Source organism: Amblyraja radiata, chromosome 18 (genome assembly GCF_010909765.2).
Source record: "Amblyraja radiata isolate CabotCenter1 chromosome 18, sAmbRad1.1.pri, whole genome shotgun sequence".
Classification (NCBI taxonomy): Eukaryota; Metazoa; Chordata; class Chondrichthyes; order Rajiformes; family Rajidae; genus Amblyraja; species Amblyraja radiata.
The window spans coordinates 21777855-21794924 of record NC_045973.1 but is presented as its reverse complement, the minus strand read 5'-3'; the positions used below and the strand labels follow the sequence as shown (position 1 = coordinate 21794924).

Genomic DNA, 17070 nt, shown 5'->3' with positions numbered 1-17070 from the left:
GGTGATCAGCCATGATCATATTGAATGGCGGTGCAGGCTCGAAGGGCCGAATGGCCTACTCCTGCACCTATTTTCTATGTTTCTATATCCCTGAAAGCAGCTTGAATAGTTAGGGTTGCCCGCTGGATGGCAATGAACCTTTGCATTTGACTTCTGTCCCTTTGCCTTCCGTCCCTTTGCATTTGACTTCCGTCCGTTTGCATTTGACCCTTGCTTCCTAAGCCTGTACTGAACCATCCTCTCTTCTTCTCCGTCGTCAGTATTGCCCGGGATGCGCCACGTGGAGGCTTCTGCATGCATCCCCCTAGGTAACTGAAATGCCTTTATAAATACATAATTGCACATACATTTTAAAAAATGGTTGTATTGTAGCGGCACCTGCTGATGCCCGCAGGTAATCAAACTTTGCGGTCGGGTACCTCGGACATATGACTCTGGGGAGGGGTTGTGGTTTCGCGCGCTTTCTGGGCGATGCCTCTCGTCGTTCTGGACCACCGTTGTGGCTAGATCTGTGTATTGGCTGTGTTGAGTTACTTCGTTGATTTCTTCGTTTTGTTACTAAAACTCGTTTGGAAAATCGACTCTCGTCTCATCCGCCAAAGTATCAAACTTTATTGTAAATCATTGGAAATTAAGAAAAAATTAACTTTTTTTTCAGATGCAATTCTGATCAAAAATGGAAGCTATTTCAAAAAAAAGTCTGGGCTATTTACAAATGTCTTTGTATTACAGGTCACGAATCTAACTCGGGAGGGTTGCCGGGCTTGGTATCCGCACATGCGCAGTTGTGGGAGGGTTGCCGGGTATTTTTGATGGAATACTTCCATATGACAGGGACCACACCTGGTCTAGTATAGATATATAAAGGAAAGAATTAGAGATTTACCAGAGGCATTCATCAATGGTCATTGATCCAGATCGTCGGCTAGCTTTTGAACATGAAAGGCGATTTAACACACAAATTGCCAATAAAGTTGCCGTCATAATGCCAAACAATAATGAACCTGAGGCAAGTTGTCATGAAAGAAAGAGTAGGACTGCAAATCATTTCAGAGTCTCATTTATCATTTCAGAAATAGGCCCTTTTCTTTCCGCTTGGAGATGATGGAAGGCATCACCAACTCCAAATGAGTAACAGCAAGAAATTGACTGCAATGTGATATTATGCCTACAGGATCATGAATCATGATAATGAATTAAACCACCTTTTGAGAGGAGGACGACTCTTTCAACAATATGTGGTTTAATATGGCAGATACGATTGAGAGTGCTCAGCTCAATTGTATTCACATGAATCAAGCATCGTTGAGATCAACAATTTACAGAGTTCTGACTGATGCATTAAATGATAATGATTTGGAAAACGTCCTTTCATCAACATCTGTCGGTGGACCGAGACACATGATGGAATTATGTCAGGACGGCATGATGTACGTTCGGAAGTATGGCAATGCTTCATTCTTCATTACGATGACTTGCAATCCGAACTGGAGCGAATTCCGACAGCACCTCTTTCTGAATCAGCAGCCATGTGATAGCAAGAGTATTTTATCTGAAAAGAAAGCTATTCATCAAGTACCTCACTTGTCTTAAGTCTTTCCTATACCAACTCATACGGAGTACTGACTGCACTTTTACAGTAGCCCACTTTTGCTTAACCCACTGCCTAACCACCATACCCTTGTAGGCATCCTAAATGGTAATGGTTGTATACCTCATTGACTGATATTGCACAAACTGTGAATGCCCTATTTTGCATGCTTTGTACCATCTCTGGATCGAAATGACTGCTTGTCGCATAGCTCTGTAGAGTACCCTTGATCGGTAACCGTGGTGTGCAGCTTGCAGATTGACTACAGCCGCCTTTTGCATCAAGAAATGTTTTCTTGTAATGCACATCATTAAGACTGACTTAATATGGCATGCTGCCTTGATTTTCTCAACCAATTCTCTGGTTTTAGAAGGCCTGAATACAAACTTTTCTCAACACTGCTTTTCTCAAACTATTATAATGCCTCACTTGAACATCTCTTATCTGGCAAGCTCTGTATCGTTGCTGTACCGCAATGGCAATGGCAGACCAGGTAGTTTCTTGAAATACTGACGCTGTTTATGCATTTGATAATAAGTCTGTATGACCATGGCAGATTTGTGCATGCACCGCAATTGCTTTTGAACAAGCATTCCTCGGTAGGCAGCCTGAAGCAGTACAACGCTTCTGCGTACCTTCGTGTAAGTCTTGCGATCACTTTCCATTTGAAGGTGTGCCCTGTAATGGGTTTGTACTATTATATCTGCTAATTTCATTGCCCTGTATGGACGGTATACTCTGTGCCTTCTAAATGCTGCTTGTATTACCGTTGATGCCTTCTGTTTGTCCCGGATCTCTTTCTGTACCTTCATATTATCTGAATAGTGGCCGATTAGGAAAAGGGGAGTTTCTGTCGTCAGTATTGCCCGGGATGCGCCACGTGGAGGCTTCCGCATGCATCCCCCTAGGTAGCTGAAATGCCTTTATAATATAATTGCACATACATTAAAAAAAATGGTTGTATTGTAGCGGCACCTGCTGATGCCCGCAGGTAATCAAACCTTGCGGCGGGTGCCTCGGACATGTGACTCTGGGGAGGGGTTGTGGTTTCGCGCGCTTTCTGGGCGATGCCTCTCCAGTCGTTCTGGACCACCGTTGTGGCTAGATCTGTGTATTGGCTGTGTTGAGTTACTTCATTGATTTCTTCGTTTTGTTACTAAAACTCGTTTGGAAAATCGACTCGTCTCATCCACCAAAATATCAAACTTTATTGCAAATCATTGGAAATTAAGAAACAATTCTGATAAAAATGGAAACTATTTCAAAAGCCAGTCTGGGCTATTTACAAATGTATTTGTATTACAGGTCACAAATCTAAACTAGGGAGGGTTGCCGGGCCCGGTATCCGCACATGTGCAGTTGCGGGAGGGTGGCCGGGCCCAGCGGCCGCGCACCCACAACTAATGGTCATATTCCAAAAGACTATTTCTGAAGACAGAACATTGGACATTGTGCCTTCCCCATAATGGTAACCATTGTGGGGGGATGTTTCTATGTTAAAGATCCTTATTGTTCCGTTTCCAAGATGGCTGCCGGAAGGAAGAGTGAACGCTGGCGCGATTAGCTGCCGCTGCTCTCTCTTTGAATTGTGTCTTTGAATTGTGTATTGTTGATGTCTTTACTATTTATTTTTTTGTCGTTATTTTTTGTTTTGTTTCATTCCGCTTACATGTTTTGTTTTCTGTTTACTAAATTTTGTAAGGTGTCCTTGAGTCTTGAAAGGCGCCCTAAATAAAATGTATTATTATTAGAACCTGTATATGTGCATATGCTGATTTTTTAATGTGAAGCCATTTTGATGGAATACTTCGTTGTGACGGACCACACCTAGTCTAGTATACATATATAAAGGAAAGAATTAGAGATTTACCAGAGGCATCAATCGTCATTGATCCAGATCGTCGGCCAGCTTTTGAACATGAAAGGCGATTTAACACACAAATCGCCAACAAAGTTGCCGTCATAATGCCAAACAATAATGAACCTGAGGCAAGATCACGGCATATTGACTTGAAAGAAAGTGAAGGAGGACTGCGAATCATTTCAGTCTCATTTGTCGTATGATAGTTTTCAATACATCCTTTTCTTTCCACTTGGAGATGATGGATGGCATCACCAACTCCAAATGCGTAGCAGCAAGAAATTGACTGCAATGCGATATTATGCCTACAGGATCATGAATTATGATAATGAATTAAACCACCTTTTGAGAGGACGACTCTTTCAATAATATGCGGTTGATATGGCAGCTAAGATTGAAAGTGCTAGGCTCAATTGTATTCACATGAATCAAGCATCGTTGAGATCAACAATTTACACAGTCCTGACGGATGCATTAAATGATAATGATGATTTGGAAAAAGTCGGAAAGCACATCATCCTTTCATCAACATCTGTCGGTGGACCGAGATACATGATGGAATGATGCCAGGGCAGCATGATGTACGTTCGAAAGTATGGCAGTGCTTCGTTCTTCATTTTGCATGCTTTGTACCATCTCTGGATCGAAATGACTGCTTGTCGCATAGCTCTGTAGCGTACCCTTGATCGGTACCCACGGAATGAGGCATGCAAAGTGACTACAGCCGCCTTTTGATCAGGAAATGTTTTCTTGTAATGCACATCATTAAGAATGGCGTGCTGCCTTGATTTTCTCAACCAATTCTCTGGCTTCGTTCTTCATTATGATGACTTGCAATCATGAGCAAATTCCGACAGCACCTCTTTCTGAATCAGCAGCCATGTGGTAGACCAGACTTGATAGCAAGAGTATTTGATCTGAAAAGAAAGCTATTCAAGTACCTCACTGGACCAGATGGCCTCTTTGGGAACTGTATAGCTTTCGTCTCAACTGTGGATTATCAGAAGAGAGGCCTGCCTCATTTGCAGTCTGCTGTGGCTTGACAAAGTGAGTAAGCCAAGACCACAAGATTTTGAGATTAGTGCAAGCTGAAATACCAGACCCGCAAGTAGTTCCTGAGCTGCATGAATTGGTACTGAAGCACACGATTCATGGACCGTACTGCAACAACACCTCTCCATGTTGGAAGAATGGAAGTTACAGTAAGAGGTTCCCAAAGGCATTTATCGAGAGAACAAGGTGTGGAAATGATTCATATCCTCTGTACAGAAGATCTCCAGATATGTGAGGATTTCAGGGACATCAAGAAGGATGCCAGAATCAACCGATTACTTCTGATTGGGTGGTGCCCTATAAAGTTCAACTATTGAAGTTGTTCAAATGTCACAACGTTGAAATATGCTCCTCTGTAAAGTCGATCAAATATGTGATCAAGTACATCTTGAATGGGAGTGATCAAGCAGTTTTTGGAGTTAACTGAGATGACAAAATTACACAGTACTTGACTGGCATACATTGGTCCATGAGAAGCAGTGGGATCAATCCTTGGATTACCAATTCATGAGACCCCACTGTCATTCGACTCCAGGTATATCTACCACAAGAACAACGAGTCTTTATCAGAGTCAATGCTGTTCAGCAGATGAACAATAATGATATGGCGAGGACGACTTTAACTGAACTCATGAAATTGTGTTCTCGATATCCAATTGCAAGAACACTGTACTACGCTGATGGACTCCAATTTTACACATGGAACAGGAAATGGGAAAGAAGAGATTGGAAAGAGAGCGGAAGATTTTCCCGGTATTTTTGAAGTCATCATTCTGGGACGAGTGTATACCGCTTGAAGATTTTCTCGGTATTTTTGAAGCCAACATTCTGGGACGGGTGTATACCGTTTCTCCAAGATATGGTGACCTCTACTACTTGAGACGGCTTCTCCACCACGTCAAAGGGCCAGCAGTAACCTTCGATTCATTGAAGACACGTGATGGAGATATTCTTCCTTCCTTCAAAGACGACTGCAGAGAAAGGTTTGTTGCAAACTGACGACCATTGCAACAAACAATGGAAGATGCTGAGAGGACAAGACTCCCAAAGTGCAATGAGAGATTTGTTTGTTGTATTGCTAACGAATATTCACATCAACAATCCTCAACAATTATGGGATCGCTTCAAGAATTCAATGTCTGAAGATTACCTTCAAACAGAACGGAGAACAAATCAGTGATCCAAATATCATGATTGATGAGTGGCGGCGCTGCCCTGGCAGCAGCGGCTCACCGGCAGTCCCGTTTGTTTGTGTTTTTTGTGTTGTTTATTTCGTTTTGGTTAGTCTAGTTTTTGGTTCTTAGTTTTGTGTTTTGGGGGGGGGGGGTTGAAACGGGGTTTGCAGTCTCTCCCTGCGGAGGAATACGACTTTTTTGTTGTATTCCCCTTCTCTGCCTCCGTCTACGCTGAGGCCTAATGGAGCTGGCGACCTCGAGGCTCCGGAGGCAGAGCCCGTCAGGACTCGCCCTGAGCTCGCTCCCGTGAGGGCGGTCCGGCTCGGGGCTGGAACAGTGCTCCCGTGAGAGGTTGTGACGCTCCCGTGAGGGCGGCCAGCCCGAGGGTGGAACGAGGCTCCCATGTGGCCGAGCTCGGGGAGGTGCGGCGCTCACAGCCCGAGGGAGGTTCGGCGCCCATGTCGGGGCAGCCCGGCCCGAGGGAGAAGCGACGCCCAAGTCGGGGCGGCCCGGCCAGAGGGAGAAGCGACGCCCAAGTCGGGGCGGCCCGGCCAGAGGGAGAAGCGACGCCCAAGTTCGGCGCCCATGTCGGGGCGGCCCAGCCCGAGGCTGAAGACGGTACGGTACTCACGTGAGGGTGGCTGGGACGGTGTTCTGGGGTGGCGGTGGTGGCCTGAGTCCGGGGTTCGGCCGCGGGCCAGCGGCTGCGTCTGCTGGACTGGTGGGCGGCAGCTTCGACCACCCCGGGCCGCGGTGTTTGAGCCGTGGGACTGATTTGTAACATCGCCCGGGGGGTATCGCCTCAGCGCAGAGGGAGAAGAGGAGGAAAGAGACTGCAGACCTAAGACTTTTGCCTCCATCACAGTGAGGAGATGCTGGGTGGATTCACTCTGGTGGATGTTAATATGTGTTTATTGTTGTTTTTATTGTATTGTATGTATGACTGCTGAAATTTCGTTCAGACTTCGGTCTGAATGACAATAAAGGCTATCTATCTATCTATCTATCTATATTCAACACAAGCAGAGGTGTAGTCTACGTGATACGCAGGTATACGCCGTATACCCACTAAGAAAGCTCCAGCATTTCCGTATGCCCACTTAGAAATGCGCAATGACACGTATCAACTTCGATAGTGACAGAAGTTCTGTTTATTTTATGAATGAAAGTATGACAGTTCTGTCACAGAACTGTCATACTTTCATTCATAAATTCAACCTGTGCGCTGTGTCTCTGTCAGAGTCGCACTTTTCCTTGTCGGAAGTCGGAAAGTCCCGAGTACAATGGAACGCAGCATTATAATAGCCATACAGAGGCTTCCGTCCATGGCCCGTGCCCGTGGTGACCGCCCGTGACCTAGACCTGACGTCACGTCACCTAGACGACAGCGATATCAACTCAGTCGGCGCCGAGGTGATGTCCAGCGGCTCAACAGTAAATATGAAGCGGAAGCAACAAACTACCCTTAGCCATTTAAAAAAAAACAAGCCTGCTGCTGCCTCGGACGACACTCCAGCAGTCACTAGGACATTAGATGAAGAGGACGGAACTGATGCCAGCAGTGTATCGGGTAAGTGAAAGTCATATACAAGTGAACTTTAGCAGATATTAGACTACTAGCTACTAGCTTATAAGAGATTTCCCAAACTGAATGAATACCACACATATATTCACTAAACGGCCTTGCTAGCTCAATCTTGTTGTAGTAAAGTAGTAAATAACGTGCTGAATATCTCCTTGTTCCTTCTAGATGATAACTTCTGGCCAGCCCTATGGACTGAGAGTCAGGCTAGGGAGTTTAAAAGCAGGCATTCTTGGTTAGAATGGAAGGGCAGAAAGTTAGGTAAATATCAGTCAACTTGTAAAGCTGGTATAAACACATGAAGTCAACTTTATGCAAATGAGAGTATAGCTGGTTTATTTTCATCTTAAAGATACATTAATTTCACTTTTATACAATTAAATTATAATGATATTGTCACAGTGAAGCTTATTTACAGTTCATTCAATTATTTTGAATAGATTCTTATCCAGTTCAGAAGGTGTTATTGCTAATATAGATTCAAAAAAGACTACTTGTATGATGTTAATTAGTCATGTTTTTGTTTACTTCCAGGTTGTACTATTTGCAGCTCAACAAAATCTACTGGCGTCTTAACAGAGAAAAGAATTTCCATATCTGAGGAGTGGGCGATGTTTAAGATCCAGTCATCAGGCTCAAGCAAACAGCCCTGGCCTCCTTGAGAAACAAGATCAGACGGCATGAGATGTCCAGGGCACACGAAATAGCTCAGGAGCTCACTGAAAAGGGTGGACAGGATTTACTTGGGAATCATGTGAGAGCTGTGTCAGACACTGTGTTAGCTGAGACAAATGATGTATTCAGAACAGCATATTATCTTGCCAAGATGAACCGACCTTTCTCTGACCATGACGATCTCATTGAGCTTCAGGAAAAAAAACGGTGTCAACATGGGCACAAGTCTGCACTCAAGGTTCAGTTCAACAAAAATTGTGGAACACATAGCAAAAAAGATGCAGACAAAAATAGTTGACAGCAAAGATCTTATAGCAGAGCAAGATAGACCACTCCTCCAAAATCCAATGGACTGACGTGTAGTACGTGACGGAATGTCACGGCCGTCATTTCTTTAAGCGTAAGGGAGGGAGAGAGAGAGATCGAGAGGAGGGAGAGAGATTCGAGAGGGAGAGAGAGATCGAGAGAAGCGAGGGGAGAGAGGGATCGAGAGAAGAGAGGGGAGAGAGGAGAGGGATCGAGAGGGGAGAGGGAGAAGGGGAGAAGGGAGAAGGGGGAAGAGGGAGAAGGGGGGAGAGGGAGAAGGGGGAGAGGGAGAAGGGGGAGAGGGAGGGTGGAACGATAGCATGTTATAACGTTCAGCCATCCCATTCCGACCAAAGATTATAGAGCAGAGCTCCTCTACTATCTTTGATTGCAACCGTCGCCGCCGCCGCCGAACGCCACGGCCCACCATTGCACCCAAAGATGATAGAGCAGAGTTGTATAATCTTTGATTGCACCCTTCTTCACGGCGGGCTTGTGATCTTTGCTTGTGATGTCTCGACAAATCGAGGGCTATAACGGGTAACAGCCGCCGCGTTCTCGGACTTGAATCTGTGCTCGAAAAATCCCGTGGTCACTGGGCCCAATGTGTCCCGCGGGCCATATTTTGGAGACCAATCCCTTACAAGAACAAAGCCAAAAACGTACAGGTGTTAAAATTGTCTTTATTATTATGGTAAGTAAAGATCTATTAAAAATAAGTCTACTAACTTTCTAATGTACCGACAAACCTAGTTTCACAATGGCCGTTGATGGGAGAACAGAAAATAACATTTTCACGACAGAATATCGACAAAAAATAATAATATTTTCTTTCCTTTCTTTTTTATCGGGGAACCTAAAGAATGACAGGTCTGGTCGTTTAGATTTACGATTAGAACAATTGATAGCGGAGCAGTGAGATGAAGATTTAGATGAGGACGCCATGACAGCCCAATAAAATGCTCAATAAAATGGCGTCGACAATCACACACGTCATACTACGTGTTTTTCGAGGAGTGGTCTATCTTGCTCCTCTATAATCTTTGGTTGACAGCATTGTGTCATCTTCAAGCAAGCTGCCTGTTCTCATTGATGAGGCAACTTCTCTCAGCCATAAATCAGCCATGATTGTCAATGTGAAGGCCTCTTTAGATGGAGCTACTCCTGAATTAGTTTTTTTGGACCTGGAAAGCCAGAGGGCAGAGTCTATAGAGGAAGCTCTATTAAACTGTTTGGACACTGCAGGCTTTAGTGAAGAGTGGCTTCAAAACATCTGGATCTCATTTGTTTCTGATGGAGCCAGTGTTATGTTAGGCAAAAACTCTGGTGTGGCAACCAGGCTGACTGCAAGGTACCCTAACCTCTGCACATGGCACTGTATGAACCACCGTCTAGAACTGGCTGTAAATGATGCTGTGGTGAGGTTCAGGCAGTCAACCACTTCAAAGTTTTCATGGACAAACTCCACAATCTCTACAGTCAGTCCAATAAAAATTCACGGGAACTTATGGAAGCAGCACAAGAAGTGGGCTCACAAGTCCTGCAGATTGGCAGAGTTTTAAACACCCGATGGGTTGCCAGCAGTTTCCGTTCTGTAAAGGCTGTGTGGAGGTCATACGAAGCACTTAACAAACACTTTGAGAATGCTGCAGGAGACCAAACAAGAAACGGCAAAGAGAGGCAAACCTAGAGGCCTGGCACGTCGTATGCAAAGCAAGGAATTTCTTTGTGACCTTGGACTCTATCTGAACTTTCAAACCTGTCCCAGCAATTACAGGCCCATTCAATCACACTTTTAAGAGCAGAACAGCTGCTGAAGCGCACCATCCGAGTGCTGGCATCATTTAAAGATTCTCCAGGATAGAAATTGGAGGAAGAATTGAAAGCACAGGCTTTGGGACAGTTTGGATCAGTGTCCCTGGAGTCAAATGCTAAGCTCATGCCGATCAATACAAAGCAGTTCCTACAAAGTCTGATCAACAACATGGAGAAGCGGCTCTCAATTAAGGATGAAATTCTTCATGATCTCAGCATTCTGGATTCAAGCACCTGGCCATCAACATCTGGCATACGGCACGGTGAGTCACAGGTAAAACGACTGTGCAGGCGATTCAATCTTTGTCAAGAACAAACTGTCAATGGAATGAGATTTCATCGAGCACCCAGAGAGTGAACCTGAATGCCTCAAACCACTCATCCACTGCATGCAGACCATCCCTTGCAGCACTGCAGTGTGAAAGGGGCTTCAGTCTGATGAATATTGTGTACACAGACCAAAGATCTAGAATGTTGTTGTCTAGTGTCAGCAATTTGATGATGATCAGCATCAATGGGCCCCCTGTAAGCCTTTTTGAGCCAAGCAAATATGTATCAACATGGTTACGAAGCCATCGCTCTGCCACGCAAGCAAGATGGCAGAGCACACCTCAGATGCCTGAGTACAAGCAAATTTGGAAAGTTTTGTAAACTAGCAGGCTACTACATTTAAAGTGAAAAACAATTGTTGACAAAATCCCTTTTAGTGGAATACAAACACTTTTCCATACCTGCTACAGTAGCAGGTATGGAAAAGTGTTTGTATTCCACTAAATATCCCTCATGTAACTGTGTATTCACCTTTGTTTGTTACATTTTTACAATGAAGGGATTGTGGTGTTTGTTTTATTTTGCATGGGTCATGCTGGTCGTTTTTGCGGATGTACTGCTTTTCTTCTCTGTTAAACACTGAACAGATGTTACTTGCATAGGACTTACTGTGATTGAAAACGGGTATTTTGTGTTGCTGTGTGATTGCTGTATTAAGTATGAGTGTGAGACGTCTTAGAACAGTTGCTGATATGTTTTATTTATTTTAATTTATTATTTAAGTATTTTTGTATGGGAAACATAATTCTAAAGAACATGTTTTTATTTTGTATTTTTGCATTTATTGGTTCTTATATAGGGTATTTTATTTTATTGAGTTGTAATTGTTTCTGACAAATGACTAACTCTGTTTTTTCTTGTCTCAAAACTCTAAACAGAGCATGCAGCAGCAGCAGCAATAAATGTCCAGTGCAAAAGACTCAAGTATCCCGTCGTCTCCTTAGCACATTAGTACTGAGGCCAGGCCGGTTACATATACAGTAGTACAGTGTTTATATAGCTAAGTTATTTATTTATTGATGCTTTATAGTTTATTTGATGCTAGTGCCTAATGGTGATTTTAATTTGACTGTTTATTGTCCTAGAAACTGATGACAATATCGAGTGTTGAATAATCTCAATTACTTATGGTGGTTGTAGGCTACTGTATGCGACAGTGAGTGTGGAGGTGTTTATAGGACGGGTGTGGAAGAGGCTAGGAGGGAATCATCACAGTATACCCACTACAAAAAACTAGACTACACCACTGAACACAAGCTTGAGAACTACAACAAACCACTGGAAGACTTTTATTCGCCACGACCAAGAAATGGGATGAACCTTGATGGTGGAAATCCAGAATTACTGCATGAATTGCAATACAATAGACCTGAACAACGGCAATTTGTTGAAGAGAAGAAGCCTCTGCTGAGCAAAGGGCAGTGTATGACCATGTGTGCAACTGCTTGGAAAGGAATCTATCTTCAATGTTTTTAATTGATTCACCAGGTGGAACGGGAAAGACATTTCTCATCAATTTGATCCACTCCAAAGTTAGAGGTGAAGGTGATGTTGCTATTGCTGTAGCATCCTCTGGGATAGCAGCTACATTAGTGCCTGGTGGAAGAACTGCACTTTCTCGATTCAAGATACCCATCCAAGTGACCGAGGATACATTGTGCAACATTGAGAAGAACTCCAACACGGCAGATTAGATCAGGAGAGTGAAGAATGTTTGAGATGAGTGCCCGATGATTAGGAGGGAGAGCTTTGAAGCGGTGGACCAGAACTCTTCGAGGTGTATGTGATAAGAATGATGAATTCTTACCATTTGTTGTGGCGATTTTTGACAACTCCTTCCTGTAGTGAAAAGGGGAAATGATGTTGATGTTGAAAATTCCTGCATCAAGAAATCCTACTTGTGGAGAACTTTCACCAAGTTTCAATTGAAGAGGAATATGTGATTGAGAGGTGGAAGACAACTATTCTCAATTTTTGTTGGAAGTTGGAGAAGACAGGATTTCAAAGAATGAAAACGATGAAATTGAAATGCCAGAATACATGGTTGTATCAGCAAGAACACTGGTGGGTTATATTGGGTTTTATCTATCCCGCATTCGACAATCCTGCTAAATTATTCTCCAAGAATTATATCTTAGTTCCGCACGATGACATGAGAAGCTACATGTAACAGACACTGACGCTTCCCTGGAATCACGAAGTACTTTTTTCAATGATGTGACTGAGGGAACTAATGCTAGTCACTTCCCAACAGAATTCTTCGATTCAGTCGAGATCCCTGGATAACCACCACAAAAATCGGAGTTGAAAAAGAATGTCCAATCATTTTAATGAGAAACCGTGAACCCCCCCCAAGGCTATGCAATGGAACGAGGATGATTGTGGAAGAGCTACACGATAGATTGTTGCAAAAATCAACATTGGAGCCTGATGTGTATTTGTTGCTTGGAACGGTCTTTAAACAACACTCGGAGATGGGAGTAAACTAACAAGCTACTTTATTCTGAACGCCACCTTTAGTCATGCGTACCATCGCACAAGACATCACCTATATTAATTATATCTCAAACACCACACTCTTCCCCCATTAACTTTGAGGCAGGTAACACCATTTCTATTTCATACACCACACTCCTCCCCCTTTAACTTGGAGGCAGGTAACACCATTTCTATTACATACACAGCACTCTTCCCCTTTTAACGCAATTTCACCTTCACGGTATATGCTCTTTACCTGACATATAATTGATTAATACTGTTGCAAAATTGTGTTAAAGTCATCTTACAATACATCCCCATAACTAATAATTGTATCTAAACTTAGCATTTATAATTTTTTCATTCCACCCATCTTCCTCAAACCAAATACATTACCCCTTGCTTTATGTGTTATCATTTTCCGTTCCCTTATGTGTAAAATGCGCACTTTCTACTCTAGCTCTGCCTGTATCTCTGCTTCTTCCATTTTTAAATGTCCTAATCTTAATTTGAAGATTTCTTCCTGTTCCGGATTTTCTGCTAAAGTTAACGGTAGATGCATTCTCGCTACACTGGGGTGGAATATTCTTTTATGCATTTCCCCCATTTTGTCTCATCTGATTAAGATTGAGCAGGACTCAGCCTCAGGCGTTTTGGTAGTCCCCGACTGGCCTACACAACCATGGTTCCCACTCGTTCTGAGACTGATCACACAGCCTTTTATGGTCATCCCCAAATGCAGCAACCTGCTGGTTCACCCTGTGACAGGGGAGAGTCATCCTTTATATGATCGTATTAATCTATTGGTTTGCAGATTCTGACAAGACCGTTCCTGGGGCTCGGACTATCAGGTCATACGGTGGATGTAATTACTGCGGCCTGGAGGAATAGTACTAAGAAACAATACGTATCTCATATCAAGAAATGGGAGATGTTCTGCTTGCAGTCAAACATATCTTATCACACTGCAAGCATTCCTGATGTGTTGGAGTTCCTTGCCACATTATGTTTTGATGAGTGACTGAGCTATAGTGCCATCAATAGTGCCAGGAGTGCCTTATCGTCCTATCTATGGCAGGGATCGGGACCCACTGGTACAAAGCCTATGAGGAGTACCAGATACTCCCATATATGGGATGTGAGTATAATCCAGCCACTAGCAACCACACCAAGAGTGACGGTCCAGACCATCTCAAGATGGCTGAAACAGTTGCTAAACACAGGCTGGGGTGGATACTAAAATTTTTAAAATCTCTTTCCACCAGGGCTGCAGCTACATCGGCAGCGATACAGTTGGATGTACCAATGGACCAAATCCTCAAGGCAGCAGGATGGTCTGGAGGGGAAAAACATTCCAATTATTTGTAATAAACCAGTAATGAAACCTGGAACATTTGCAGAAACAATTTAAGTTCTGTAAATTAATTTAAACCCATATAAAGCAGTTATAAACTTGTGTTAAAAATGTCATAAAATAAAGATCAAACTTCAAACTGGTAAGTTCTCGTTTAATGTTACTATTTTGCATGCTTTGTACCATCTCTGGATCGAAATGACTGCTTGTCGCATAGCTCTGTAGCGTACCCGGTACCCACGGAATGAAGCTGCAAAGTGACTGCAGCCGCCTTTGAATCAAGAAATGTTTTCTTGTAATGCACATCATTAAGAATGACTTAATTAATATGGCGTGCTGCCTTGATTTTCTCAACCAATTCTCTGGCTTTGACCCAGAAAGCCTGAATACAAACCACTGGGGCAGCAGCGGTCGATGCATTCTCGCTGCACTAGGGTGGAATGTTTCTATATGCATTTCCTCCATTCTGCCTCGTCAGTCGATGACTGCAAAAAATCAAGCAGGACTCCGCTTCAGGAGTATTGGTGGTACCCGACTGGCCTACTCAGCCATGGTACGCTCATGTTTTGGAGATGGCTACTCAGCCTCACATGATTGTTCCCAAACATAGAAACCTACTGGTGAATCCGGTTAACTGGCGATCAACATCCTTTACATGATCGTAATGATCTGTTATTTTGCAGATTCTAAGGAGACCATACCTGGGACGAGGACTATCCGATCTCACCGTGGATGTTATCACTGCGGCCTGGAGGGATAGTACCCAAAAGCAGTACATATCTTCGATAAGAAAGTGGGAGGTGTTCTGCTTACGGCAGAATATTTCATATCAAACTGCAGGCGTCCCAGATGTGCTAGAGTTCTTGTCAACACTCTATCTCGATCAAAAGTTAAGCTATAGTGCGATCAATACAGCCAGAAGTGCTCTGACTTCATATTTACCCATGGTGTCAGAATTACATTCAGTGGGGACACATCCGTTAGTCTCTAGATTTATGGAGTTTTTAATTCCAATCCTCCCAAGCCCAGGTATTCAGTTATCTGGAATGTAAGCGAAGTTCTTATGCTGCTTCGCCAGTGGACTCTTGTCACAGTCCTATCTCTAGCCAAACTCACCATGAAGGTGGTCATGCTTATGGCGTTGGTATCAGCCCAGCGTGTGCAGACATTACAGAAGCTGCGGCTAGACAGGATGAAGGTATCAGCAGATGCCATCACTTTTTATGTTTATGATCTGCTCAAGCAGAGTAGAATGGGGCGACAGGTTGTAAGATTATCTTTTCGGGAAATACCCCAAGGATTCCCGCCTGTGTGCAGTGTCATGTTTGTCCCATTACATTGAGGCTACCAGAACCCTGAGGAACAGAGTCAGCATTGTTCATTAGCTACAAAAAAACACACAGTAAGGTGTCGGTGCAAACAATCTCAAGGTGGCTAAAGCAGGTTCTGGTAAGCGCTGGGATTGACACTGATAATTTTAAATCTCATTCCACCAGGGCGGCATCAACTTCAGCGGCCAGGGCGATGGACGTTCCTATAGATCATATCCTCGCGGCCGCAGAATGGTCCAGTGAACTGATGTTCCAAAGATTTTATCATAAGCCAATTACAAGGATGGGGGTATTTGCAGATTCTGTTTTAAGTTCAGTTATATAGTTTCCCCCTGGGATAGAGGGGTTACTATTGTTTTCTTTGTAAAAATAAACCGTTAATTCGTTTAAAGCAATGTTATGGTTGATGCATTATTGATTATTTAATTATGTTGAGTCAATCAATGCAGTGAGAGGCCGGGATTTGAATCTGCGGCATGAAATCAGAGTTTTGAAATCTTCACGTAGTCACTCATGTGACTCCGAAGTAAAATAGTAAGATTAAACGAGAACTTACCAGTTTGATCTCAATTTTATGAGGAGTTACGATGAGGGACTACGTGCCCTCCACTCCCAACCCTCATAAATGTCATCTGGTAGTTCTAGTCTTCTTTTATCTTACTATTATACTTCAGTCACTATTACCTGTGATTTCACACCGCTGCTTTGAAGATTGACGCATGTGCGGCTGGACGGGGTTCTTCACGTAGTTCCTTCATCGTAACTCTTCATAAAATAAAGATCAAACTTCAAACTGGTAAGTTCTCGTTTAATCTTACTATTTTATGTTAACTAGACCACGAATGTTCACGGCAGCATATGTAAATGAGATCCCATTGTGATTGGAGGTCTGCGAGATGCCATAGTGACGTCATAGCTGGAAACTGCCAGAAAACTCTCACTAGCAGTCAGTTATTCTTCTCAAAGTAGGGTTTTTAAAACTTAAATGTCAATAACTTGTGAAATATAACATCAATCTGAATGAAACTTGACAAAAAAGACCACGGGACAATGGTGAGCAAGGTGGTGCACCGTTTTGGCGTAGTTCCAGTATCACATGGGACAACAAACATATATAGATACGTTGAGAGTTTTAGTAATATATATACTAGACCACTACTATATATATTATACCTGTCACATGGGAGGCCTGGTCCCCCAACGCAATGAAAATTAAATAAGTAAAGAAATGATTGAAGGAATCGCACAAAGTTAAATATATATAAAAGATTATCATTAAAGAGAGCAGTCAGAATGTAGGGATGTCATAAAATTTTGAGATGTTAAAAATCAAGCCTGTAATTTATCCCATCAGATAAAGCATAAAAAGAACTTTATTTTGATACCTAACTCACTTTCATATCTTCAGTATTAAAAAAGTTGTGGTCATTTTCATACTCGGAAATTAGCATCTTGTTCCCTATTGCTTTTCCATTAACAACACAAAAGCTGTGATCGAGGAAAGTCAATTGACATAAAA

General features: G+C 43.1%; 1 long non-coding RNA gene across 1 annotated transcript; it reads left to right on the top strand.

Moving 5' to 3' along the window:
* The first annotated feature begins 554 nt into the window (after positions 1–554).
* LOC116983181 lies at positions 555–15939 on the top strand. Its single transcript, XR_004414635.1, has 3 exons — positions 555–567; positions 4656–4661; positions 15581–15939. It is a non-coding gene; the product is annotated as an uncharacterized LOC116983181 (long non-coding RNA).
* Positions 15940–17070: the final 1131 nt, after the last annotated feature.